The 27,975-nt window shown below is 43.9% G+C and overlaps 1 long non-coding RNA gene across 1 annotated transcript; it reads left to right on the top strand.

The window, feature by feature from the left end:
• Window positions 1-373: 373 nt before the first annotated feature.
• On the top strand, window positions 374-27,975 carry LOC138472536 (uncharacterized). Its single transcript, XR_011268626.1, has 3 exons — window positions 374-423; window positions 19,887-20,006; window positions 27,378-27,975. It is a non-coding gene; the product is annotated as an uncharacterized lncRNA (long non-coding RNA).

Raw genomic sequence — 27,975 nt, 5'->3', positions numbered from 1 at the left:
GTTGCTGCTGGAAAACACGATAGCTGCCCCTCCAAACCTTCCTCCTATGTCAGAATTGTGATGCTGGAAACTGGAGGGGTGGCTGTCATCATTCCATTTTACTTTTGACACGTGCTCAGAATTGGGCCCTCAGTCGCAAAAACACAAAGTCATGGACTGGGAGCCAAAAGAAGCCCTGGAAATAATGTTCAAAGTGGCCCCACATTACACATTTTCAGTGTGTTTGGTCGGGTAGTTGAGGCAGGCGTGTTTCTCAGGATCCTCCTGCTATTCTCTACCCTCTATTCACCTACGGAGCAACACAGTCCTCTTTCTTTGTTGCGGCCGGAGGAATCTTTCTACAAACACACCACGCATGCGCAGAGCGCTCGCATTGAGTTTGCTGTTCGGTTTTTCGGCTGAGGGTGCCTGGAGACCCGGCGGGTAAGACCCCTGCTTTACCTTTGGACTGACTTGGATATTACTAGCTGGTGACTAACTGCGATAAGAGGTGGGAGCACTCTGGCTGTTTGTAGCGTCTGCCTGGTATTAAAACTTCACGCATATCTGTTTTATAGTGCCTTTGAGCCCGTATGGCAACTGCTGATTCTAATCTTGGAACCATTCGGTGCATTGTGGACCAATAGATCTACCTATAACCGCTTTGTCATTTGTTCCTCGGTTGGTGACTTTTGATTTATATATCTTGGAGGCAACTGGGGATTGCTTGCAGACCGCAACCCCTCTGTTTGTATCCCCGTTTGGTGACTGCAGATTTTATACTTGAGCCATCAAGGTGCTTTACTGTGTGCTGGAACTCTAATCTGTATTTGGGCATCAGAGGAACTATAATCTATACTTCAAAGGATTACGCACAATGAAACTCAGAAGCAAACTGAAGGGTAATAAAAAGAAAGGATCTGGTAAAGGCGAGCTTGCCACTGAGGAGATAAGTACCCAGACTATTGCAGCCAAGGATAAAAAGATTACTGACTTTTTTGGTGAACAACCGGCTGTGGCTGCAATACGTGACGAGCCGCTGGATCATGGAGTGCCTTTTAGTGATGTGGCTTATACTTCAGCAGAGTTTGATAACAATAACTCACTTCTGAAGCTGTGCTATAGTTTTGAAGGGCAAATCTCTAACATGGAGCAGCTAAGACCTGCAGTGGTCCCATCCTGCTTTTGCTGTGGAGTCTTGTGCGCCTAGGGATTTATCCTTAATTAGTACCCGGCGAGAGACAATCTGAATGCAACAAGCATTCTGACTGGCTCTCGCCAGGTCCCTTCCTGGCCGGGAATCCCTCCGTCGGGATTCCACGGCCTTTGTCCCCGGCGGGGGGCGTGGCAACCCCTCAGGAAATGAGGAGGCTCGAAGCGGGGCCATCCCTGCTCCGAGCCTCCCCGCGGCTGAGAGGCTGTCTTCGCTCCCCGCCGGGGACTCGGGTAAGTTTTTAAATTTTTTTTTTTTTTTTTTTTTTTTTAATTCCCTTACCTCCCTCCCACCCGCCCCCCAATTTACCTTCTTGATCCTGCGTCCCCGGCGGGGGACGAGGGAAGCCTCCAGCCGTGTGGGGACGAGGGAAGCCTCCAGCCGTGTGGAGACTCGGAGCAGGGCCATCCCCGCTCTGCGCCTCCACACGGCTGGGGGCTTCCCTTGTCCCCCGCCGGAGATGCAGGTACGTTTTTTTTTATTTTTCCCCTCTTCCCCCGTCCTACTCTCGCCCTCCCAACCCCACTTACCTTCTTTTTGATCCTTTTTCGGGAGCGGACGCGCTGGGAACAGATGTGTTCCCAGCGCGTCCGCTCCCGATGGCCGCCATGGAAAGGGAAAACAGACTCCGTTTTCCCTTTCCATTGCGGCAGCCATTTTCTTGGTCTTTTTTTTTCTGTCCCGAAACGCCGCAGCGTTTCGGGACAGAAAAAAATGCTTTTAGTGCACCGGTCACGCAAATAATGCGGGCCGGGGTACTAATAGCAATAGAACCCTTGTGGCGGGGGCATTACCGACTCACGTAATGCCCCGGGGCACTACCTGAGTCGGTAATGCCCCTGCCGCTCGGGTTCTTTTGCTTAAATGTTAACTCGCCTGCAGCTTACAGACTCTCCTGCTCTCCTTGTCTGACTGGTCTTGTTGATGGCTCCACAGATAACAGGGCTGAAACGCAAGATCATGCCACGTCTAGTAATAATCATGACTGTGAGAACTGTACTATGGATAACTGATTCAAGGAACTTGATGCACATAACATGGCCACTAGTTTTGGGTTGAAAATTTCAATGAAGCTGTGCCACAATATTGTCTGTTTAGTTGAAAAGAATGCTGAAATGTTGAATGGTATGGTGAAAGTAAATACAGTTGGTGGATCTGTGGCCCCCTTGGTATCTTATGTGCCACCTCAAACTAACCCTGCCGTCTTTGCCCCCATTAATTTAGAGTCTACATTGGTTGGAATTATGGCAGCGAGTGATTGTGAGAGTTTGGAGAGATCTAAATGTCAAAAAGGGAGTGGCGAGGAAAGCTAAAACTAGCTGCTGAGTCTAAGGCACATAAACCCTCTGAGGGGGAGGTTGGTGATAAACCTGATTCACAAAAACAAACAGTCCCTCTCTAAACGAGGAAGGAAGAGGGCTGCTTGAAAGAGCTAAAAGACCAGCCCAATAAACGGGCAACATTACCACATGGATGATTGGGTCATCAACCAATAAACAAAAGACTAAGGCCACTACGACACTGTTGGCTTTAACATGTACTGAGGATGACTCTACTTCTAGCTCCTCTGATCAAACTGTTACTGCTCTTGACAGCAGTATAGTGTCTATTGAAACTCCTGTTCACAAAGCTGGTGTGAGAGAACATGCTTTGGGGCTGTCAATTGCTCCTTCAAGTAAGCTAAAAATAAAGGACATTGGGGCGAACAAAAAGGGAAACCACCCTAAGAGACAGTTTACTATTGTTGCCATATCTAATTAAAGGGAAAAAAACTTAAATATAGGTAGGATTCAGGAGATCCCCAAAACACAACATGCTCTGAGGGTCACTAAGTTAAGTTTGTGGAACAGTGCGCAGGATTAATTACTAAGGTTCACTGTTTCTCCGAAGCAGTGGTCTCTCTTATTGCAGACTGTGCTGATGAGCAGAGAAGGAATGGATATGTGCTTGATGGTGGCTGGAAAATGAATGATGATGTGAAAATGAGGGGAAAGAAACAATATGACAGGGTTGGACAGTAGGTGGCATTTCGGACTAATACAACTAATGAGGATGCAGTGAAATCCCACTGGGAATGGCTCTGTTCGTTTCTACCCCCAGCTATGAATGTGAAATGAGCCCCCACTACCATTGTGTCGTGGAACACACGTGGACATTGCCATTTTTTTGGGCCCACAGGTTCTTTCAGCCTTTTTATTAAGTCAGTTATAATATTTCTACAGGAGACATGAGACATTTCTACAGGAGCCCCTTTCATCAAAGCCTTGATTCATGCCTCCTTCATTACAGGCACTGTCCCTGACAACCTCAAGGATGCCTGGGTCATTCCTCTCTTAAAAAAACCGACACTGGACACAAACATACCAACCAACTACAGGCCCATCTCCACTGTCCCTTTCATACTCAAGATCCTAGATCGTGCGACTTATCTGCAGATACAGGACTACCTGGAATCAAACAATCTTCTTGGCCTAAGACGATCTGGTTTCCGCCCTAGGCATGGAACTGAGACTGTGCTTATCGACCTGAAGACACAAATTGAGGACTTTAAAGATAACGGCAAATTAGCTTCTCCTTGATTTATCAGGGGCATTTCACCTTGTCAACCACCAAATCCTTTGTCAACACCTTGTATCCGCTGCCCACTTCTCTGACAAAGCTACCACTTGGATCAGATCATTCCTGAACAACAGATCCATGAGGGTCTTCTCCCCTTCTGCCACGGCGGAACCATCACCAGTCCTCTGTGGGGTCCCCCAAGGATCCTGTGTCTCTCCCACACTCTATAATGTGTTCACCAAGCCTCTATTTGACATACTTGACTATCTGGGTGTCGCATACACCGACTATGCTGATGACACCCAGATATTCATTCCTATCATGGGTGACCACACTACAGACATCAAGGCACTGAATGAGGTCTATCAAGTCATACACGCCTGGATGGGCGAACATGAGCTCTGTCTCAATGATGACAAGACAGAGCTCCTCATCCTCGGCTCACAGAATCGAATCAACAAATTGGGCCTGGCCTTCAAAGCCTTTATCATTGATGCCAACACTATCCAAGTCTCTAATAATACCAAAACTCTCGGAATCTACCTCGATGCCACACTTTCGCTTAACAGGCAAACTAATGATGTCATTGCTGCCTCTGCATACACATGCAAACTGATTTCAGCTTGTCGCCCTTTCCTTACCACCCCCAAATGCATTACTCTAGCTATGACATTGATTATGTCTAAACTATATTACTGCAATGCACTATATCTAGGGACTACTCAAAGCAATTTAAACAAACTCCAGATTACTCAAAACAATGCCATTAGTCCCGGGAGGATAGCTCCGCAGCAACGTGCTCGTCTTGGAAACAAGATGACACGAAGCACCACAGGTTTAACCCCCGGGTCCGCGCTTAGAAACCACCGGGTATTAAGCGCGTTATAAAGACGCAACTAAGAGATATTCCTGTAACAGCGCCTCGATGCCCCCGGGCTGTGTGAGCGCTTTAAAAATGCAAATAAATGAATAAATAAATAAGGGTTGCCCTCAATTTTCCTAGATCCTCACACATTTCAGACACTAGACAAAGCCTTCTCTGGTTATCAGTCACCCAAAGAATATCACTTAAAACACTTGCCCTCACACATAAATGTGTGTACAATCAGGCCCCTACCTACTTGGCAAACCGTCTTGTTCAACACTCCTCAACAAGTCCACTGAGATCTGGCCAAATGCTAAGCCTCAAGGTACCAAGATACAAACTTCAAAAAGCAGGCAGGGTGAGCTTCCCTGTACTCGCTTCCAAACTATGGAATTAATTGCCTAACTCCATCAGGATCGAGCCCTCTTTCCCTTGTTTTAAGCACAAAGCCAAGACATGGCTGATGTCCCAAGATGTCTAAGCCGTCATACTGCACATTGATTTCTTCTTGTAAAATTGTGCAACGGTACGTTCTTGTAAATTTGTGTAACCATACCTTTGCTTTTCTTCTGTAATTGTAATATAAGATCTGTGCTCATGCTGTTTGTAAATACATGTAACTGTCTATATGTAACTGTAACATAAGATATGCGCCCAGATGCCCTGGGGCCAGGCGTGCTCTACAAATAAAACAAATACAAATACATGGCTCCTCCAAGCTGTTGGTTTTGATGGTTGTACTAATTATTATAATCATACTAATAAAGCTATCAAATGACATCTGTTGTACTGAATGTGTGTTGGAGACTAATAACCCTAATGTACTTATAGTTGAATTACTGATGAAGGGAGACAGCAAAATCTTGCTGATGAACGTTTATGACCTCGCAGAAGATGATTGCACTATACCTATTCAAATGGACATCTTTGAATGTCTCTCTGCTAAATACTCTGATGACAGTGAAGCTAATGTTATCATGGGGGTTGACCTTAATACCAATGCTATAGGACATATCCAGCATAATTCTCGGAATGGGGGAGGTCTGGTGAAATCTAAAAGGTGGAAAACCTTTATTGACGATATATAACTACACGTGGCCAATAAATGCGATAAGCCTAAGACACAAATTGATATTGCTTGGTCTAATGGCTTATACGCCTCTACTTTAGATTATATATACCTTAGCAACAGGATCATTGATTTACTGGCTAACTTCCAAATACTAAGAAATTATTTCAGTGATCACTCCTTGGTGATTTGTACTATTGCAGGGGATAAAATGAAGTTGCAGTCCTACGACAGGATTGGTGAGGTTGACGTTTCTTGTAAAGGTAACAGGATCAACTAGTCTGATCGAAATCTTGCAAAGGCTAGCGCCTGGAGACAAGGACTGTGTATAGAACATGTGGTCGCACTTCTGCTGAAGGGATCACATGTTTAATATCGTACTGTATGCATGATATGATGCCTGTCGGAGGGAAACTATTGCCGCACAAGCATGGTCAGGATAAACAGAGGCCATTTGATAAGGTAATATGTAGCATGAAGAACCAAATGCGCAGAGAACTAGGAGCAAGTATGCGCAGTGGCCTTACCCCTACGTCTCTTATCACAGTGAAACGGCAAATTAAAAATAACTAGAAATTGGGTTAGCCGATACAGGGCCTCGGATAATAACACTAATTGGCAACATATGGTACATATATTATTGAACGGGGACACAAAAAAAATTTGGGCCAATTTGAAATCTGTTACAAATTGTGGTATGCATGAACTTTCATGCACCATTGATAGTGCTACTTGGGTTAAGTTTCTCTCAAATAGGTTTAAAGGTGAGCCTACCTACCTTGAAATAAAACCAATACCTACTTTGACTGCCAATAGGGAAGACATTGGCCCTCATTACAACTCAGGCGGTGGACCATGGTGCTCTTAGCACCATGGTCCATGCCGGATTCCGCCATGGTGGATGGCGGAATTACCGCCCCATTCCAAGGTGAGTGGGGCGGTAATTCCCCATTTGCCCTTCCCCATTCCCATTTTTGCCCCATAGGGCATAGTGGGGATGGGGAAGGCGCTAATTACGGTGCCGTAAATTACGGTGCCGTAATTAGCACCAAGGTCGCTTAGCGCCTTGGACTTTAACGCCTGCAAAAAGCAGGCGTTTAAAGTATGAATCAGGCGTTAAGGTTAAACCCTTAACGCCTGACTTGTAATGAGGGCCATTGTTGCTATCATTAAGAAACTGAAATCCTCCAGAGCACCTGGCCAGGATGGCTTGTGTAATGTTATCATCAAAAATAACCCTGAACTATGGGCTGATATTCTTGCAATAATCTTTGGCGAGATAATTGATACCGGTACTATCCCTAATTCGTGGAGGATGTCTAACATCATACCGGTGTTCAAGAATGGTTTGCGTAACCTTCCAGAGAACTACTGTCTTTTGGAATTCACGGATGTACTGAGTAACATATTTTGTACTTTGATATTAAAAGAGATAAATGCCTGGATTTCAAATGAAAATATCTTTGATAGGGCCCAAACTGGGTTTCGCAAAGGTTGCTCCACTAATAATAATATCTTTATAGTTAAAACTCTGATAGAGCAAGTCAATGACGGGGCAACCTCCCCCTGTACATGCTATTCGTGGATTTCTCATCAGTGTTTGACAAACTATGGGCTAAACTAAAATTGCTGGGCATGCCAGAACATCTCCTATATGTATGCAAGATGATGTATGAGGATAACACTGCAAATGTCCGGCTAACCAATTAAGGTCTGATGTAAGCCTATATTTTGATCAGAAAGGGTGTCAGGCAAGGGTGTGCCCTGGCACCCATATTGCTTCACCTGTTTATGGCTGACTTTGGGGACTTCTTTAAGGAAAGACGTAGTGCTTTCCCATAAATGTGGCAGTCTCAAAATTGGGTGGATTGGCTATGCCGATGATCTTATTATATTTGACAACACCTACATCAGCATATGCCATAGCACTAAGGCTGTCTGTGAGTCTGCCAATGTAAATGGTCTGAAAATAAACATGGGTAAACCCCAATTTATGGCTGTAAATCGCAAGTGCTGTAAAAAATCTGTACTCCTGTGCCATCTGGGTGACATTAAAAAGGTTACAAGGTATAAGTATTTGGGCCATGTGGTCTGTTTAGCTCGAACAAGAGTGAATGAGCTTCTCCAGCACAATAAGAGAGTAAAGAATACTGACTACTATGACTGCAGTGATGTCTTTCTCTAAGCGAACTGCGAGCTATAGTTTGTTGGGTATTCTTGACATTTATAAGCAGAAACATTCTGCGTTTTTTTTTTGTATGCACTTGAGACTTCTTACTCGGATTGGTCTGCTTGGGCTGATATCATCGAGGGCCTTATTTGGAGAAAAATATTGGGGCTCACAAACTATACACCTATACAGGCAGTTCGTTTGGAGATGGGACTGATCTCCTTGTCTGCAATTATTGAATTCAATAGAGCTAAACTGTATATTAAGATAAAATTTGCCAGTCCATAGTCTCTGCTGTACATCCTCAGAGTTGCCTTAGAGGGGGAAAACAGGGCTCAAGTCGAGGGTACACGCGAGGGCACAGAGTCCACTCACTTTTTTCATATGGTGGACTCAGTCCCAACCACAGCTACAATGAGAAACATTGAATGTCCTCTTTGAATTTATGGATTAAAGACGACCTTAGGCATCAAACCACAGTCGTCAGATTTGCAGGCCTGACACTTCACCACTGCACTACATAACTTGATGCAAAAATAACCAACAACAAAAGGGGACCTTTTAATGTTTTCAAAAACACCATTAGAAGAAATATCCTCTCTTGGTTTGTGTGCATGTTGATTTTATGAAAGGCAAATGCATTTAGTCCTGTGCAATTTGGATGGTTTTGCAAAGTCAATGTTTGTTGATGAGTCCCCACACTTAAACATCTAGGACTTGACCAATGGATGTGACTTTGAACACATTTCAGGAAAGAAATCTACAATTCTTTATGAAAATAGGTTGGACACCTTCTTGGGAGTATGGTGAAGGACTATTGCTTAAGTCTCTCAAGAAATGCTCGGAGGAATGGGACTGGGTAATGAGCCACCAAAAGGTGACTAGCAGGAGAACTCTGTGTTCCTTCTCTAAGATGTCTTTTGAGTATAAGCAGCCTCAAACAGACGTAAAGCTTTCGCCTTAACCTACTACACGCAGAATATTCCTAAACAGAATACTCAACTGCCTGGACATTCTTGAAATTAAAGGCACATAGATGGTCATCCCGGTTGAGAGGAGGACATGTAGATTTTGGGCCTCATTATGAAATGGGTGGTAGCCACCATGGCTACCTCCCATACCGTGCCCGTGTCCGGTCTCGTTCAATGGGGACTTACCAGTGTAGTCCGACCCTGGCGGGACCGGGAAGTCCCCATTGAACGAGACCGGACGCTAATAACGGACTCGCGACTTGCAAGCCCGTTATTAGCGCGCTGGTCCCTTAGCCGGACACGTAAGGGACGTGTGGTCAGACCACACGTTCCTTACGGTCCCCGCCAAGGGACCTTGGAATAGGGCGGTAAGGGATTACCAGCACCGGTCTCCTTACCGGTGCGCGGTTACCCTTACCGCCCACCTTGTAATGACCCCCTATGTCTTGATAGCCATATTATTGAATCGGCCAGACGTGTCCTGACAAGCTGCCCAGAGATGAGATGTGTGTATGAATGTTACCTTAGCAAGTAAGTGGTTAATACGGAATATGCTACCAGTGAAAGATTCTGGCTGAGATGTTTGTTGGGACATATTAAAGTCCTCACCATTGCTATCACGCAGGTACAGAAGAGTGTCAACAAACACAGAAATTTGAGCAAGATGTCAAATTGATCAACAGATCTATAATATTCTGACTGGTGCAGTGGAAAATTGTATGCTATTGCTCTATGCTCTTCTTTTGTTTCTTATTATTAATTCATAGTTGTCATCCACATAAGGAATTTGGCTTTATTAATTGTAAATTACTATGATATTGTATGTTTATATCGATGAATTTTCTTTTTTACTTTTATTAATTGTGAGTGTTTTTGATAATATTTGATGTGTACTTTCCTTAATATATATGTGAAATTTATGCATGTGTGAATCCGTGTTAAAGTTTTATAACTATATACACTCAAAAATAATTACACATTTTCGGCAAGCCCAAACCTTTTCCTACAAAATTTGGAGAAAAAAAATAGATTGCCACACCAAAGAGGTCCAGGGTGCAGAGGCCTACCGGGAAATGTCCAGAGTTCCCGAAAAGGCCAGTCCACCCCTAGGTATAGATGTGGTGCAAATATGTGACACACAAAATGGCATTTAATCGGTATAATGTTGTAAACAATTGTTGGTTCACTTCCTCAGTTCAGCATTCAATCAAAATGGTGACTTTCTTTGCCCAGCCCTTTGGAAAATATATTATGTAAAATACCTGCACGCATAATTCCCCAATGCAAGTTCAGCTGTCATCCTTCCAAAGCCGGTTTGGCAGTTTTTTTTTTTTAAAACGGCGCAGTCTACCAGTGCCGTTTAAATCTGTCTTATTAATGTTCCTCGTAGAATTATTCTTCATGGCCGTGGAGCAACCTATTCTGAACTAAAATGAAATCTAAAGCGAAATCTTGCATCTGTCTCCATCTAGTGGGACAACTGGGAATTGCCTCTGCAAAAAGCACGTATTTGCGCATTCTTCAAAGTTTGATTCTACTATTTACAGGGGCACAAGTGTCACCAAAAAAAAAGTAGTGGATCTGTGACCCCAGCATTGTGAGAGCATGCAGCAAAACACGTGTTAAGGAGTTCATGACTGTGGATAGATAGCAAAGGGGGCGGTATTGGTAAAATAAGGTGATCCTCCTGGATTGTTTTGTATTTTGTTCTCTTTTGTAAATACAGAGTTCTGTTTAGATGGAACTTCACTGCGGTCTTTCAGAGGTGTTCTCTTTGTAAATGATATTATGTTACATGGTTGAACAGCAGCTCCGCATTCTGCCGATTCATAATAGTTCAAGGCAGTAGTTTAGTGACTTCTGTTTCCTAAAAAAGTAAATGTAAGCAGAAGAGGGGGACTCCAGAATCGTTCATGTTTCACCGTCATTTGGACAAACCTGACCCCTCTCTACAGTCTCTCGGAGATGCTGATGAAAATCCCAAAGTGGTCGAGGGTTTATTTTTTTTATTTTTTTTTGTAATGTGAACAAGAATGTGTCAGCATAAAATGGAAAGGCAGCACAAATGAATACCAAAATCTTACATAGGTTCAATAAATCCACAATTTATTTTGGCCATCAAGGCACTAGCAGGGAGTGTAAGTAAAACAGAATATAGGTATAATGTAATCAATAAGTAAATCTCCAGTCATACGCCATCATTCCCAAAATGGGCTTCTTTAAGCTGAGAAGGCTCACATTTCAGCCTCTGCCACGACAATACAGGATATAGAAAGGAGCACTTGTCGGGCACTAACACTGTCGCAGTGCTTAAAAATGAAGTGATTAACATCGAAGAGCCCAGGAAGTAAAATGAAGAGGTGTATTTTAACATCAAAAAGGACCAGAACTGTAAAAATGGTTGTAAATAGTAGTGGAACCTTTAAGAGTAAAACATAAAAAGTAGTTAAACTCAGTTCCCATTAGTTCCTGCTCACTTCGATCCCTGCCTGATTAGTGCCATGCATCGGAGAATCGTTGCAATGTGAGGGATAATACGCTGCGATATATAAGGAACGATGGGCGGGTCATATGAGAAAAAGCTCCATTCCTAGCAGACAGCGCTTCATATGGAAAGAAGGATGTGCCAGTCCGCACATCTTCCTTGCACCTGCTTTTTACTGAGGAGTGGTCGCACTCTCCATTTGAATACACTGCACTCCTGCTGTGGAAAATGGGGGACCATTTGTCGGGTTGGAATTCCCGGAATATATGATGAGACTGGCCTTGTGCTTCAAATTCCACCCTTTCACACCTGGACACAAGCTATTTCACTTCACTAGGAAGAGTTGTTTCTGTGTTCTACTTTGTTCTCTTGCTTATTTATAGTTTGGGCTCATTGGTGGTTCAAAAAACAGTTGTCAACTGTTAACATTACTTACTCTAAGGGCTAAAGAGATTAACTTCGCTAATTAACAAATACAATAAATAAAAATAAATAAATAAATGATGTGCACCTTCCAAATGGCATTAGGTGAAGAAGTGTTTTCGCCTAGCACCATTCAGGCCAGGGGGTTGGCAATAGCTGGAGAATGAAAGGACGCGGCGCTCCAGCTTCACTGGGCTCCCTCACCCTAACTGCATTCCTAACCCTGTGGTCGTTAGCATTGGGCAATAGGAAGCGGGCAGGACCCTGGGAGTGCAGGGAAGGCACTCGCCAGCATCCCTGCTTGCTCCTCCTGCCTTCCCAAGTCTTGTTAATGCAGGGCTTCAGAGCTGTGGGGACGGGAGGCACCAGGGTGCCCATCTCCTAACGCATGGTCAAATATGGCTAGTGCCCGGGGTGAGGAGTGCAGCATCACCAAATGCCACATTCCAGTCCTTTCTGGCGTGGGTGGGGAAGCGAAGCGGCCTCTGTTGTGAAAATTGGAATCGATCTTTGCAGTTTTGACTGGGCAAGATGGCATCAGGTCTTCCAGTGATAACAGGGCATAAGGGAATGGCGTCTTGTAATGCTAACTGTCTATTTTGGGATTAAATCTTGCAGTGCCAAGTTGGAATTGGGTTTTGTAGTGCTAACTCAGCATAACCGTACCTGGCCTTCAGCTGCAACCTTGCCATAGTGGGATTGGGACTTTCATTGCTTACTCTTTATAAAGGAATCAGTGGCAACTGTGTTAATGGAAACAGATTTTTCAATGATAACTGAGATAATGAAATATAAACTTGCACTGCTAACTGGTCATAGTATAGCCAGGCATTTAGGTGCTACTTGAGAATAATGTAATTAAATCTTCTTGCCCTAACTGAGCATAATAGGATCAAACCTCACAATGCTAAGTGTGCATTATGAAATCTGACCTTCCAGTGGTAAACGGGCATAATGTTATCAGACTTTGGCGTTCTAAATGGCCATAATGAACGTAGGCATCACAGTGATAACTAGGAATATTGCAATCAGACCGTAGGCTGCTAACTGAGAATAATGGAATTGGGCATTGGTGTGCCCAATGGGTGCAGTAAAATAGGGCCTTGCAGTGAAAACTAGGCATCATTAAATCGGACCATTCTATGGTATCTGTAACTAATGTAAATGTTGCTAAGTGCAAAGTATGTAGAATGGAATCAGGCCTTGCAAAGCTGTCGTAATGGAATCATTCCTTGCAGTCTTTACTGACATAATAGTACTCCCTGGGCCTAATGTAATTAGGCCTTGTTCTGCCCACTGGGTATAAGGTACGCTGAGCCAGGGGTGGACTGGGAACTAAAACAGGCCCTGGAAATCATTTTAAAAGTAGACTCATATCACACATTTTCAGCAAACCCAACCCTTTTTCTATAGGAACATTTGGAAATATCACACAAAAAGAGGCCCAGCGTGCAGAGGCCTACCGGGAAATCTCCAGAGTTCCCTAGGGGCCCGCCCATCCCTGCGCTGAGCATTCTTTGCTGTAGGGTCATTACATCATCTGTCCATCCTTTGCTAACAAGCCCAATGTACACTGCCTATGATGACTGGACATAATAAAACCTGGTTACACTTCTCATGACATAACCTGGGTCATCCTGTACTTAGTGTGCATTATGGAATATCATAGTGTTGTGCTAAATCAGAAGTATGCAATATGAGTGTGATCTTCTTTCTACCCTGTTTGTCAGACATCTTCTTTTCACACAGTCTAATGAAACACAGACTGCTTAGGGAGCTTAGGATATATGTGCTCCCTTTGGATGGGCACATATTACTATTATTTAATAGCCTACTCCTCAGAAAGGCACCATACTGTCTCATCGTGAAATAAAATAAAGTCTAACATGAGAAGCCAAGGAACACATTCTTAATAATATCTTTCTTTTTACATCAATGTGCCAGGCCTTTTCAGTTTTACCATTTGAGTTTGACCACTCCATTCCCTTACCTTCTGTTACCAAGAACATTCACCTCTACACACACACTCTACTCTTGACTAGGCCACACTTGGGCCAGGCTTGACAGACCCAGCATTAACATTCTGGAGTATGATCTGGGGTACAACGTATAGTGATGTTCATAGAAATAAGGATATCCACAAAATTTGAACCTGTGTTAGGAGTCGAAACCTCGAATCTTCCCTAACGTTATAGCACACTCGGATTCGAGTTAAATTGATTCTGTTATTGCTTCTCTTTAGGGTTTTTACTCCATTGTTACAGATTCCTGGGTGTTGCCTTCAGGGTTCCACACAATTTTTGGGGTTACTTTTCAATGTTGTTTTCCAAATAAACAATGACTTTTTTATTCGCGTTCTTTGGATTTTGCAACTGATTAAAATTAGAGTATTAGACCTCGATTGGAGCGAGTCAAAGATGGCTAGTAGACAGAGGTAAACTCCTATTTGTTTAGGGGGAGAATTTTGGAGATCTGCTTTAGTTATTATATATCTGTGAGCTCCATTCCCCTATCAATAAAAAGTCAGAGATCCCATCTTAATGTCGGGATCAGAAGAGGGGATCTGATGTAGGGATCTTCCTGATCCGTATTGGTCTACTCAGATCACACGAAAAGCCGACCGGTTTCAGTGGTGTAGCAGTAGTGTAACCACTTTCTTCAGGGCTGGAGACTCGCACTAGATGTGTGCGGTCAGATTTCTTCTGGTAATTGACTGAAATTAAAGTATTCAGGAATAGGAGGACGCCCCAATAGAGCTGTGGCAACTCCCGTCTATCAGGGTAGTGGAGTCGAGCTGATATTTTCCTGTCTCGAAACCAAACATGTATCTTGTGTACCTCCCAAAGCGCTAGTAAATCCGCCGTAGTCAATGACTATTTACCATCGTTGGCACTTTAAATCACGTTCTTGATGCTGGTGCTTCCAACACGTCATCACTGCCGCTCTACATTAGTTTCCTGATGCTGATGTCCATAAACAATTACATTGTAATTGTCCCAGTTCCACACCCCTGCCTCCTATGCACATCAGCATAAATAGACACAGACATGCGCATGTGCACATACACACACCCATAGGCCACACACACACACACATACTCTCAGATACCTGCATGCTTACGCTCAGGTTAACACACAGGTACGCGGCCACCAACACCAGCCACACTCAGGCTAACGCTTAGACATACACAGTTTAACGTACCTGACATTCCGCCCAGCCCCTATGCTGCTCCACTTCCAGTAAGAATCCCACCACAGTAAGACATGCTACTGCCAGGAAAAAGGAAGTCAAATTTCAGAGCACTGAGTCTTTGCACTTCTCAAAATAAATCGCATGTCAAAAAATCAATAAAAGTGCTTGAACACACTGGCACCAGCCCAGCAGGAGAAGGGGGGATAACTGGACATAGAGTGGCGTGTTCAGGGTGGTTAGTTGCACTCCCTGCCTCCGCCGCTGTGTTCTCATTTTCAGATGTGGAGCCAGCTTGAACATCTGCCCTCTCTGCTTGTGACCTGTTTCTTGTATGAAGGGCTACCCACCCATAAATCGATATTTGTACAATGACAACGAGTACTTTTTTTAAACTCACCATATCATTGAAAATGTTTGCCATTAAGGAAGAGAAAAAATGCGAGAGATGCAGATCCGTACAATCAGATAGGCTTTGTTACTTCAAAACAAGTTTTACACCAACCATTGGTGCAAGACATGTCCTTATATAGTGGCAAAGGTGCTATACATGTCATTTTAGAGCTTCCCTCTCTCTGTGTGACAATCTCGCAGGGTGCCAAGATGTATTACTGTAACATCCTCCAGGATTAATACTGGCACCCCTAGATGAGATCACCTTTTGCATTTCCACCAAAGATTTTATTGGCTCCCGAAATTGAAGTTAGATTTAGGAAGTGTATACTGATACATATAGTCCTTTACGGCATAGCCACAATATACCTGACGGACAGGCTTGACGGGCACATTCCCTCATGATTGAGCGACTCTGGTAGTGAGGGCCATTGGCCTCTTCTCAGCTGCAGACAGTCTAGGCTCTGGGGCCATGGAGAGCTCCTGCTGATCCAAGCATCTAAGCTATCGATACCTTGCTGGAATAGAGGCGTTTTTCAGACTGAAAATGAAAACATTGCTATTTTAATTCACAAGGCTTCTGTATTTGGTGTTTTCAGCACTTTGTGACTGTGCAGTTTTCAGTTCTGTAAAAATGAGAACAGATAAATCCTGTTAAGAAGGGATGGAACCCCCCCCCCCCCCCCCGGGTAAAGAAGAAAGGACAGGCCTGGGATATCCCAGACCCTATAATGGAAGATTCCAAAGCATTTGGCAAAGACCTGTTTTAGTCACGATCCATATAAAACGGGAACAGCTATGGACATCAAGTCGAATCTCTGAGCTCTCAATCTTCTTAGACTTGAGACCAGCTAAATAACAAGAACGGAGGCTTCAGCGTATTCAAGATGACAAACACCTAAGGTGTGGGGGGATTGTTTTGGGGAATCATCTATGCATAGGATACATAAGGGTTAGTGTTTTCATTGTTTCCAGTCTATTTGATGGCTCCACCTGGCACCACCTACCAAATTTCTATTTCATTGCTGCTGCAACATTTATGGGGTAACGCTATAGGAGGTTAGGGAGTGGTCAACCTTAGCTTTCCCAGCCTTGGTAATTTGGAAGGTTATCAGCACATGAGCAACAATAGGGGCTGGTGAGAATGGTGCCATGGTGCTACATTTCCCAAATACGTCATCATCTCGGATTTGCTAGGCCACGAGCCGGGACTGGGCATAGTTTTGTATCTTTATCTTGGGAACTCACCGAGAGTGTAGGCCTCTCTCTCCCTGAATCAAATTAATAGCCATTATTCTCCACCTGTATATCGCATGCGTGGAGACCACATTTTGGATTATTCTGTTCAGCATTTACTCAGAATTTAGCCCTTTTTAATACAAATGTGCTTATCGTTCCTGACCACCAGAGACTTGTTCGAGCTACTTTCTTCCCAATATCAAACCTTAGTTAATTGGAATCTGACCTTCCAGCATTATTTGTTTCATTGCTTAATCTAAGAGAGATGTGTCTCACATCTGGGAACTATTATTGTCTGATCTCTTGGGTGCTAGTCTAAACCTTCCCTGTTCACGATAACCTTGATAGGGGCTGTGCAATTATTTTCGGGGCTGTTCAGGTCTGGCTTTTCTGATGGCTCAGCGAATCGGGTCCCCCTGCAGCTTTGAGGTTTCTCAATGTCTCCCATTCACCCGAACGTGGCTGCACCGTCCATCTTGTTTAAAATGGCCACTCATTCTTGCCAACCTTCTGCGCCAAGAAAGCTTGACCTGTATACTTATGCATTTTGCGTCTCAGCATATATGTGGGGTATGTGTTTTCTAGCTTATTGGATGCAAGCATATTCTTCATGTCTAAGTGCAATTTGACCTATTGTTCTTGCAGCTTTGTGGTGGATGCGAACCTGCTTTGTGTCTAATGCGTCTATGTGTGTCAGTTTCAGTGGTGATGTCATTTGCATCTTGGTTACAACATGTTCAAATCTTCCATAGCTTGCAAGTTCTGCTCCTCTTTGATCCCTCCATGCTAATGTCATTAGGGGTGCCATAGTGAGTAACGCCTCTCGCATCTGCAATATGGCGGCAGAGAAGAGGTGGGCACCAGAAGCGATGCACACCTTTAATTTCCATACTATTGAGAATCAGGAGATGCAGACGTAATGAATGACACATTAATTTACCTTTGAACATCCCCCGCCCCTCTGGTCGCGTCCTCAACCACATTCCTCAGAGGACCCTCCTTCCGTAGAGTACCTTAGGGATCCATATCTTTGTCACTCCCCTCAGGTCACCTGCATTCTTTATATGCTCATTGATACTCCAGGTCATTTAGCAGCACTCCCCATCTGGTTTGCAGAACACCCAACGTTCCACGTAATTATGGGCATCTCAGGGATAACAGAATGTTGTGCCTGGAGGAAAAATAGGGCTTTGTTTTAGGCTCACCAGAGATGGATCCTCAGTTTGTGTGTGCTCTTCCATCTTGGCATCCGGATTTATCACTATCTTCATCCTTATTGTAGTTTTGGCAGTCTTCTTACATTAAGCTAAGGCTATTCCCAGGACGCAGAATCCCAATAATACTAACACTAATGCAGCTATCATCACTTTAAATCCATTTGCCAGCCAGCCAGGAGGTGATCCAGGAGGATAGATAAGACAGCCAATCATCATCATACTCCACCTCCTTTACCTCATCAACCATTTTCGTGTGGAGATCTGTTAGCCGCATTTAAGCTTCTTTGAGGGCCCTATTTTTTTAATTGTGGGCAAGTTCGTAAGTACAGCAGGACGTGCCAATTTTTGTGTACACACCACCCTCCATAGCTGTGATGAGGTCAAGGACATACCTATTTTGAAGAGTCATGAGTCTTACTGCTCATGAGTCTTTATGGCATTCAAGCCTTTCATGTCGTGTTAATTGTTTGGAGCGATTCCCAGTGGGTTATTTGCAGCCACTTGGCATTTGTGGATGCTTGTATTACAGGAATGACAGAAGCAAAGAAAGGTTCTGTTCTGCTGAACAGTATATGTCTGTCTGGTATTTTATGAAGTGCTTTTTCCATCTTCTCTGAGATTTAGTTACCACTTCTTTTTACCCTTTCTAGTTTCAGGGCTCTTTTCTTTCTTTGGTGTGCTTCCATTTTGGGAAACTCACCAAGCTGTATCTCATTCTGGGGTACAACCAGAGCTAATGTGTTCAATAGGACCAAGGGACATATCCCTCCCCAATGTGGAGGCAATTGCATGTAAGCATTTGAGCCACAGGCCCAATAGTGGTCCATGAGCACTGCTGTACCAACTCTCATCCCAGGTGCTTTCGATATGCATTTACATTCTTCATTTACTCCAACCTTTACAGGACCACCATTTTTAAAGCACAGTGAGGCATTCTTAAGGGGTATTAAGGGTACAGGGACTGCTTCATTTTCCACCCAAGTGAGCAACGTGGCGTAGTCTGCCCATTCTTTAAGACACCCATCATTCTCTGCCTGTACCACCTCTACTAGTTCTGTCAGGAGAGCCTGTGCTTTGCACCTCATCACTCCTTCAACCCATCTTTTGGACGAAAACACATGTCCATACCTCAGTATAGTGGACAGTCCTGGTTACCTTGCAATTTTGGCTGCTTGGTGAATCTTATGTATAAAAAAGACTCTCATGCTAGGTGTGGTAATTCCAAGTGTGAATTATTTATTTCCATTACTGTAGACACATAGTATAAGGTGGTCAGCTGACAAAGTGTTACGACCCCTAAAGGGTCTTTCTCAAGGCTAAAAGGGCGGGTTGTAGAGTGTGGGGATGTTACCCCAGGATTTCCTTGTGCTGTCTGTATCTATCAGTATCTCTTCTGGATCGGGTCTGCCGTGGTCCAAGGCTGATGACTCTGAAGTTGCGGTGTCTGGTGTTCTGGAGTGAAGGATCTCACACCAGAAACCGCAACTTTGCAGGCATGTACCGATACCACATATTATTGGTCATGTAGGCTGAATCAGCCATGTAGGCATTTATATGGTCAACATTATTATCAGCATTTCTCTTGAGTCTTTTTGTGTGTTTCGTAGCAATAGAGAAGGACTGGGTCATTGCTTCACTCAACAAGGGAATAGGGGTCGCATTAGCATATGCTTGTTCGGGTACATGATAGAGGATCACCTTTTGTAATACCAGGAGGGTAAAGAGGAAGAGACAGCATGAGTGCAATGTTAATACAATCATTACTGCTGATGAGTCCATATGCTGCAAATATGCACACACATTACATGGTCTGAGTGCCCGAAGCCTGTATTTAGCAAAATTAAAAATATCCATTTTATTTTGTTATGCTTTCATGTCAACGCCCAAACATGGAATATCTGTAAGAAAAATTGTATGATTATTGCCATACAAATCCTCTTGAATATAAACCTAGTCTTTGGGTTGACTAAAAAGCAAGAACCTGTACTCTATTTGTCTTTATACCATGGTAACTACCCACTGCGAATGAAAAAATTGCATATACCATTATCTTGAGGTAACATTTAGTAGTTGTTTTCTCTTTTTCAAAAGTGTGTTTCCTTCTTACTCTGCAGGTAAAATGTTCTTGACAGTTCTTGTGCAGCTGTCTCAGAGGAGCTGGAGCTCCACTTTAGCACTGCAGGAGCAGTGCACCCATCTGCTCCGTGTGACCGGAGTAGTGGCAGCATAAAGAGGTAAGCCTGTTGGTTTATTGCATTCTGTTGCAGAAATTTAGCTGCATTATCCCCTCAACGCCTACAACGCGACATACTGCTCTAATATTCTTGGCCTACATATTGATATCTCCCTGAAGCCTCACTGCGGATCCTGCAACCTACCTTTGGCTGTATGCTAATATTAGCCAGCGTTTTCGCCATTGCCTGCAATGAGGCACTTTGCACATCTCAAGATGGCCGACTTTGTTTTTGTTGCTGCTTGTCCTGTCTAACTCCACTGCCATGTTTCCCATCGGCTGGTGCCCTCCTCTTGTGGGCCAATCTGCAGCCGGCAGTCGATCAGCCGGCCCAGAAGCACTAAGGCACAGAATACGAAGGCTGACTCCTGTCTTCAGCCTGTCCGCAGCCTCCGTTGCCATTTGCCAGAAACCCTGCACCGATCACATGAAGTGTGCACCTCGCGAACCCCAGCACTCAATTCATCAGACTTTCCACCTGGTTGCCGTCACACCTAAGTGCCGCCATTCACCGCCCGCCACTGAGTAAGACTCTCTCTCTACCCATATTTTTATCAGCAGTTTCTACTTTACCCCACCACCGTCCTCCCCTTCTCATATGTGTGTATGATTTACTACGCAACTGTTTGACTTTCCCATTGCCTGCATTAGTCACTCTGCTCGCGTGTTCATCCACATTGCTAGGAAGTGCCCAATAATCAGCTGGGTCCTAATCTGCGTTACTGTATCACTTACCATAACACGCAGTAAGCTCCTTCTGGTCCATTACGTTGTACCGCATTTGTATTATGCCTGTTGCTCGCATTACACTGCCACTTCATTGTTCTGCATTACGCCCTGCTCTGCATTTTTTTGCACTCCCGTGTTAACGCCTTGCTATTACTAGACAGCACTTGTACATTGGTCATTCCCAGCTACTGGCGATTTGCAATGCCTGTCGACCTAGTGTTTTGATGTGTCGCGTTTATCTACCACTATGCATTCCCCATGTGTTCTCTAGCGTACTCAGAGTTCAGTGCTATAGTGATTACTTGTTTTGTCCCACCCTCTCCATTGAGATTGATACCCCTTACAACCATAGTCCTTCCTTCCAACATGCTGCACTCCTTGATCACCCTATGTGCCTTGCCTAGCTACTAGTTTCTGTAACCTGCACATTGCTCCTTGACCTACTTCAGCTCTGTTCATACCTTATGGTTATAGGCACTATGCAGTGTCTATACACACTTGTTGTTGCTAAACACCGTGCACCATGCTTCCTCCTTGAATTAACTGTTCTGTCAGTGGCATTCTCTTACTATAAAAACGCCACGCTAGCAGCTTCACCACATATTAGGCTTTGCACACATTCCTCGTTACTCTGCACACAACCTAGGTTCAATATGCCTCCTAGCCCACCTGGACAAAGCTCTAGGACCACTTTGCACAACACCATACAGCAACACCACTTCTCAACTCTGGGTCCCTCTAGACATGCCATTAATCCTTACCTCAATTTGCCTACCCTTTGGATTGAACATTTTGCCACGAAACCTACACCTAACCAACCATGCGCTACACCTTTAAGGAACTACAGACTTGGCTCTAGACTCCCCCATGCCTCCTACCACTCTCCACCACCATTAGACACTCAAACAGGCATCCTCTTACACAGCCCACGCCACCTCACCTCCCTCACCTACTACGAACACCTATCATGACACAAGCTCGCCACTTGCCCCTATTACCATGATCAAGGGGGCTTTGATTAATGCCTGGTCACTTACTGCACTTGACATAGCTGACCTTATCCTTACACATGATCTCAACTTTATCGCCATCACAGAAACGTGGCTCCACCTGGCCTCAGGACCACTCCTATCGTTAGCTATCCCTACAGGCTATACCATCATTAGAAACGATTGCAACACCAATCAAACCAAACGAGGTGGAATTGCATTAATTCATAAAGGTTCTATTAATTTCTGCATCTCTAATGCGCAGCAATTCACGTCAGCGGAAATACTCACAGTCAAATTAACACTTACCCCTAATCAGACTATCAAACTCCATCTAATTTACAGGCCCCGCAGCTCCACATTTGCTGAAGACCTATCTCACATTCTTGCCTCTAACACGAAAACTAAATCTCAATTCATCGTACTAGGAGATTTTAATCTGGGTCTACAAGACCCTAATGATTCTGCAGCACACAACATCAACAACTTGCTTACCAGCATAGGTTTTACGCAACATATTAATGAGCCAACACATTCTAAGGGCAGAATCCTCAATGGGATATCTGGCTTAAACTGCAAAATAAATGTTGACTCTAACCAACCGTGTGTCTGGACAGACCACCATCTAATCACATTTAGCATTTCTGCCAAAATTACCCGCATCAAACCTGACATTGCACCTGCTATCTCTACTAGAAAGAAGAGAGACATAACGTGCGAAAAACTGCTCCCACTTATCCTCCCTATCCTCAATGAACACGCCTCTATCTGCACTGATCCAACTGTCATTGTAGATATGTTTCACCAGACTTTACTAAAAGCGCTAGACCAAATTGCACCTATTAAACTAAGAAAACTTAAACCACGGGCCCACCTCAACTCCTGGTTTACACCTCAGCTGACAGTCCAACGCAAAGATAAACGCAATCTAACCCCACTGAAATGAACAAAGCGAGCTTAGCTTTAGCCACCTTGAACTACGAGGCCATACTTCAGGCAAAAAAAGATACTTATAATTAGTGCATTGAACAAGCTAAATCTAACACCAAAGAGCTATTCATAATACTAAAAGAACTGGAATCTCTGGTCTCTCCTCCTGACACCTGTATTAAAGACAGTTCCTGGTGTACCAATATACAAAAGGCACTCTTTGGTAAAATAGCCACTCTCCAAACCAAAATTAACAACAAAAAAATCAGCCTGCAGATCGACCCACAAGATAAATCTCACCAGATCAGAACAAATATTAACCTCCACTCTCAGAAACCATTTAACTTCTCGCCCCTTACTATCTCTGAAGTTGAAAATATTATCAACAACCTTAAACCTTCGAATTGCCAAGGCGACTCATGTCCTGCCACTATTGTCAAGGAGGCTTTTCATAACCTAGCGCCCTTCATCACTGCATGGATAAACTCTTCTTTCAACTCTGGGATTGTCCCTGACAACCTTAAGGACGCATGGGTCATCCCACTTCTTAAAAAACCTTAATTGGATGCTAACATACTTACCAACCACAGGCCCATCACTACAGTGCCATTCTTGCTAAAAATTCTTAATCAAGCCGCCTATCTGCAGATCCAAGACTACTTGGAAACCAACAAACTCTTGGCACTTAGACAATTGGGGTTCCGTCCGCGTCATGGAACTGAAACCGCTCTGATTGATCTTAAAACACAGATTGAGGATCTGAAAGATAAAGGTAAACTCCCCTTTTACTCCTTCTTGACCTATCCACGGCGTTTGGCCTAGTAAATCACCAAATCCTCTACTGACACCTCAAACTAACTGCCCATTTCTCGGACAAAGCTACGGCCTGGATTAGTTCATTTCTGGATAACGGGTCTATGAAGGTTTTCTCCCCGTCCGCATCTGCTGAACCTTCACATGTCACATGTGGAGTACCACAAGGATCGTGCGTTTCACCCACACTCTACAATGTGTTTAAGAAGCCACTTTTCGATATCTTGGAATATCTGGGTGTCATCTATACCAACTATGCGGATGACACACAGATACTCATACCTATTACCGGCGAGCATACAGCTGACACACTCGCCGTCAACTCCATTTATCAAGTCATCCAGCCTGGATGGTGCAACACAAACTCTGTCTGAATGACGAAAAGACAGAGCTTCTCATCCTAGGCACCCATCAAAGACTCAACAAACTTGACCCTTCGTTTAACTCCTTTGTCATTGATTGCAACATCATTAAAGTTACAAAGGACACTAAAACCCTAGGCATTTACATTGACTCCACACTCTCTCTCTAGGCAAACTAATGCAGTATTGTCCACAGCAGTTTACACATGCAAGCTCATTACAGCCTGCCACCCCTTCTTATCTCCAGCCAACTGTACCACATTAGCCAGGACCCTGGTAATGTCTAAAATCGACTATTGCAACACCCTCTCTCTTGGCACTAACCAAGGGTACCTCAATAAGTTACAGATTATTCAGAACAATGCTATTAAGAGCTGCATTAAACATCCCTAGGAATCATCACATCTCTGACACCAGCCAAAGTCTTCGCTGGTTACCAGTAACACAAAGAGTATCCCTAAAAACCCTTGCTCTTACTCATAAATGCATTGCCAACCAAGCACCTTGCTACCTCGCCAGCAGATTTACTATCCATACCTCTAACAGACCCCTCAGAAGTGCCCAGTCCTATTGTCTAGCTATACCCCATTTCAACCTTCAGCGATCAAGGGGGATCAGCTTCCCTGTCTTGGCAGCGAAACTATGGAACTCACTTCCACACCCCCTCAGAGTGGAACCATCCTTCCCAGTGTTCAAAAGGCTAGCTAAAGCATGGTTGTCTGCCCACAACCACCCTTGAGTCAGACTCCTCACTCACCACCCACATGCCTAGACAAACCTTCCTTTGCCTGTTGTACACTTGTACATTTTTGATGTTTATTTACTCGTAACTGTTGTTTCTTGTCAATTGACGCCCTCTTCTGTATATTTTTGTAAATGCCTCCCTGTATATTATCTGTAAATGCCTATTCTGTCTGTATACCAAGTTATGCGCCCTGATGCCCTTGGGCCAGGTGCACTTTATAAATAAAATAAATACAAATAAATACAATACAAATGATCGTTGGAGCAGACTATTTTCTTGTGTAAAAAAAGGACAATGTCTTCTCAGTTAACGTTCTGCTGTTTGTTGCCTGCTCCTTGTTTCGGACCATGGCTGGGTCTTCTTACTTTGTGTTTCTTCAGGTTCTGCGTCTGGGCTAGTGGAAAGGGGTTTTAACCTTTGCAGGGTTTTCTGTAGCTGAGGTGGAGTTTTGCTCTCCTGCCTTGGACTTTGACAACTGTGGGAGTAATGTCTTCCACCAAAAGGACCCTTCGAACCTGGGTTTATGCCAGACCGTGTAAAGTTTTACAAAAACAGAGTCCCCAGGGTAGAGGGCAGGGGATTGAAGGAGAGTTTGTGCATTGCGCTGTTGGTCATCTTCATCACACTCCTTTGACCTCCCCTGCTGGGCTCGAAGCTGTTGAGATATAAAAGAGATCTTAGCCATCATTGCCACCAAGTAGTCATGTATCACATGGCTGAGAATAGCAGCAGCACTGTGGGCATCAGTTAGCACTCTAGTGGGAGAAGCAAGAAGTGTATGCATACAGCGCCCCGTCACCAGCTCATGAGGAGTCAAGTGATGGTCCGAGCCAGGCTGATTGTGTAATGCAAATAGGGCTAGCGGCAGGCAATAGAGCCATCCTTTCTTCAGGGTCATTTTTCGTTTGACAATTCTCTCTTTGAGCAAGCCACTGAGGCATTCACAAATTCCATTTGCCTGTGGGTGATAAGTGGAAGAGAATGTATGCTTAATCCCCGTAAGGATCGTGATGTGCTCAAACAATTCATTCACAAAATACAGTACATTATCAGACTGAAGGACTTCGCACACACCCCATCATGGGAATTCTTCTTGTACAAGGAATTTCGCAGCACATGTGGTATCAAGGTGTGGGCACAGACCAGCTTTTATTCATCGAGAGAATGGGCAGCTGATTACCAACATGTATCTGTAGCCGTTACAACTTTTGAGCATGTCTACATAATCGATATGCAAATGTTGGAAGGGTCCAGTAGGACGAGGTATTGCTCCTCTCACCACTCGCAGCGTGTGTCCTGCTGTGTACCTTTGACATACAACACAATTAAGAATGAAGGCAGAACCATGTTCTGGAGGGTTGGAGGTAAAACAATCTTCCGCAATCTGAGCTGCAAGAATCTCTAATGTTGTGTGAGCAGGGTAATGAAGCTGTTCTAATGCTACTTTGAGTGATGTGAGGGGCATAACCAGTTTGCTGGTGCTGTCCCCTGGCCAAAGTACATTTGTGGGTAATACTGAGCACCCCCTTCTTTTCCACAACTCCTGCTCTTCTGGTGGTGTACATCCCTGTAGCTCAATTATTTGTGTGATGGGCAAGGAATTTAAGCCTTCTAATATTACCACCCTGTCGCCCGTGTGTACCTATTAGGTGGTTATCGAATTCAGAGATTTTGGGAAAATATTCCGCTTTTTTGGCCTCTGTGTCGGCAGTTTTGTTGCAGTGAGAATTTAAGTCTCCCCCTCAAGTGTGAGCTACCTACTTCACCACAGCAATTGCAGATGGGAGTTGTAGTGTGTCTATGAGCCTGCCCAATAAAGGTGCATGTTGCACTGTTGTGCGTCCATGCATACAATGCCCTGCCTTTTCCAAAGTAACAGTCCCGCACGTGCTGTTGACATCACATAGGTGGAGTCAGAATACACTGTGATTTCCTCATCCTCATGCATTTCTAGAGCTACAATATGTGCTTCTAATTCTACTGCTTGTGCTGAAAAATGTTAAGGTAATCTCGCACTCTCCACAACTTCAAAGTTGCCATTCAGTTTCAATTTTACCACTGCTGTCCCATTATTTCTTTCCTTCAAATTCTGATCAATTGAAGATGTCAAAGAAGAGTCCTTCCCCCTGAGGGCATTTTCTCTGACATGGGCTATATTGTCATGATACGCTCTGTATTGTGTATTTGGTGCAGCCCTGCACGTAATCTCCTTCCTCCACTGGTTCTGTTATGAATGTTGTTGGGTTCACTACTCTGCATCTGACTATTTTGATGGCTTTGATGGAAATTATTACTTCAAACCCTCTCTGCATGGTTAATGTGCTCTTGCACTTCTTCAGAATGGCAAACGGGGCATTATCCACATACAATGTTACTTCAGAGCCCATTGTGATATTACCTTCTGAATTGCAAAGGGTGCTGCAGCCAATGATTGTTTGCAGGGATAATGGCCTCTCACATCACTGGATCTAGGATCCCACTGTAATATGCTAATGGCTTCTGTCCCAAAGTTGTCTTCTGTGGGAGCACTGCTGTCATTACCACCCAATTCGAGGTTTGAGAACAGATACAATTCGGCACTATAATCAGGGATCCCTAAATCGGGTGCTGTGCATATTGCTCTCTTTAATTCATCGTATGCTTCTATCATTTCACCTGTCCATGCTATTTTACTGTCATCTCTCCTAGCTTCAAGTCCATTTGAGAGGACTGACATATGTGCTGTAATCAAATACCCATACCCTACAGTAGTTTCAAAGGCCTAAAAATAGTTGCATCTCTCTCACTGTCTTCTGCTCTTTCAGGAGTCACTTTCCTGCCCTCATGGGATATCAGCTGTGCAGTGTACAAAACCTCCTCCTGGCAACACAGCAATTTTCTACTTTGTCTACTTTGTTTCCCTTGTATGCCAAGACTGTCATCAGCTGTATTGAGTCTTTCCTTCATTGCTCTTCTGTCACACTGCAATGGAATGTACTGAATTACTGTGCTATAAAGGTGCACATTTGCTAAATCCATTTGGACGACCCTGTTAAATATTGAAGGGGACTCACAGTACCTGTGGGATAACCTTGCCTCTTTCCACTTTTTATTTCTATATGAAAATGAAGTCAAGTATTTCATCTCTTCATGAAAGGGGATTGAAAAGAATGCATTCTTTAAATTGATCATTTTGTAATGTTTAGTTTTGGATTAGTGGTGTACCGAATTGTGGATTTAAGTATTCAGCCGGAAACCGAATAGTTGGGCAAGTATTTGTCTGGAGCTGACTATGGAGCCAAATAATGCCTTTTTAATAAATAAAGTTATGTAGACACAGAAAACATTTTGTAAATATGTATATCCATTTTTTATTCTGCATTTGTTTTCTTTGTTGTCTATGGAAAATGTTTGTGTGAACCA

Source organism: Ambystoma mexicanum, chromosome 8 (genome assembly GCF_040938575.1).
Source record: "Ambystoma mexicanum isolate Mex_15411 chromosome 8, UKY_AmexF1_1, whole genome shotgun sequence".
NCBI lineage: Eukaryota > Metazoa > Chordata > Amphibia > Caudata > Ambystomatidae > Ambystoma > Ambystoma mexicanum.
This window is presented reverse-complemented; position numbering and strand designations above follow the sequence as displayed.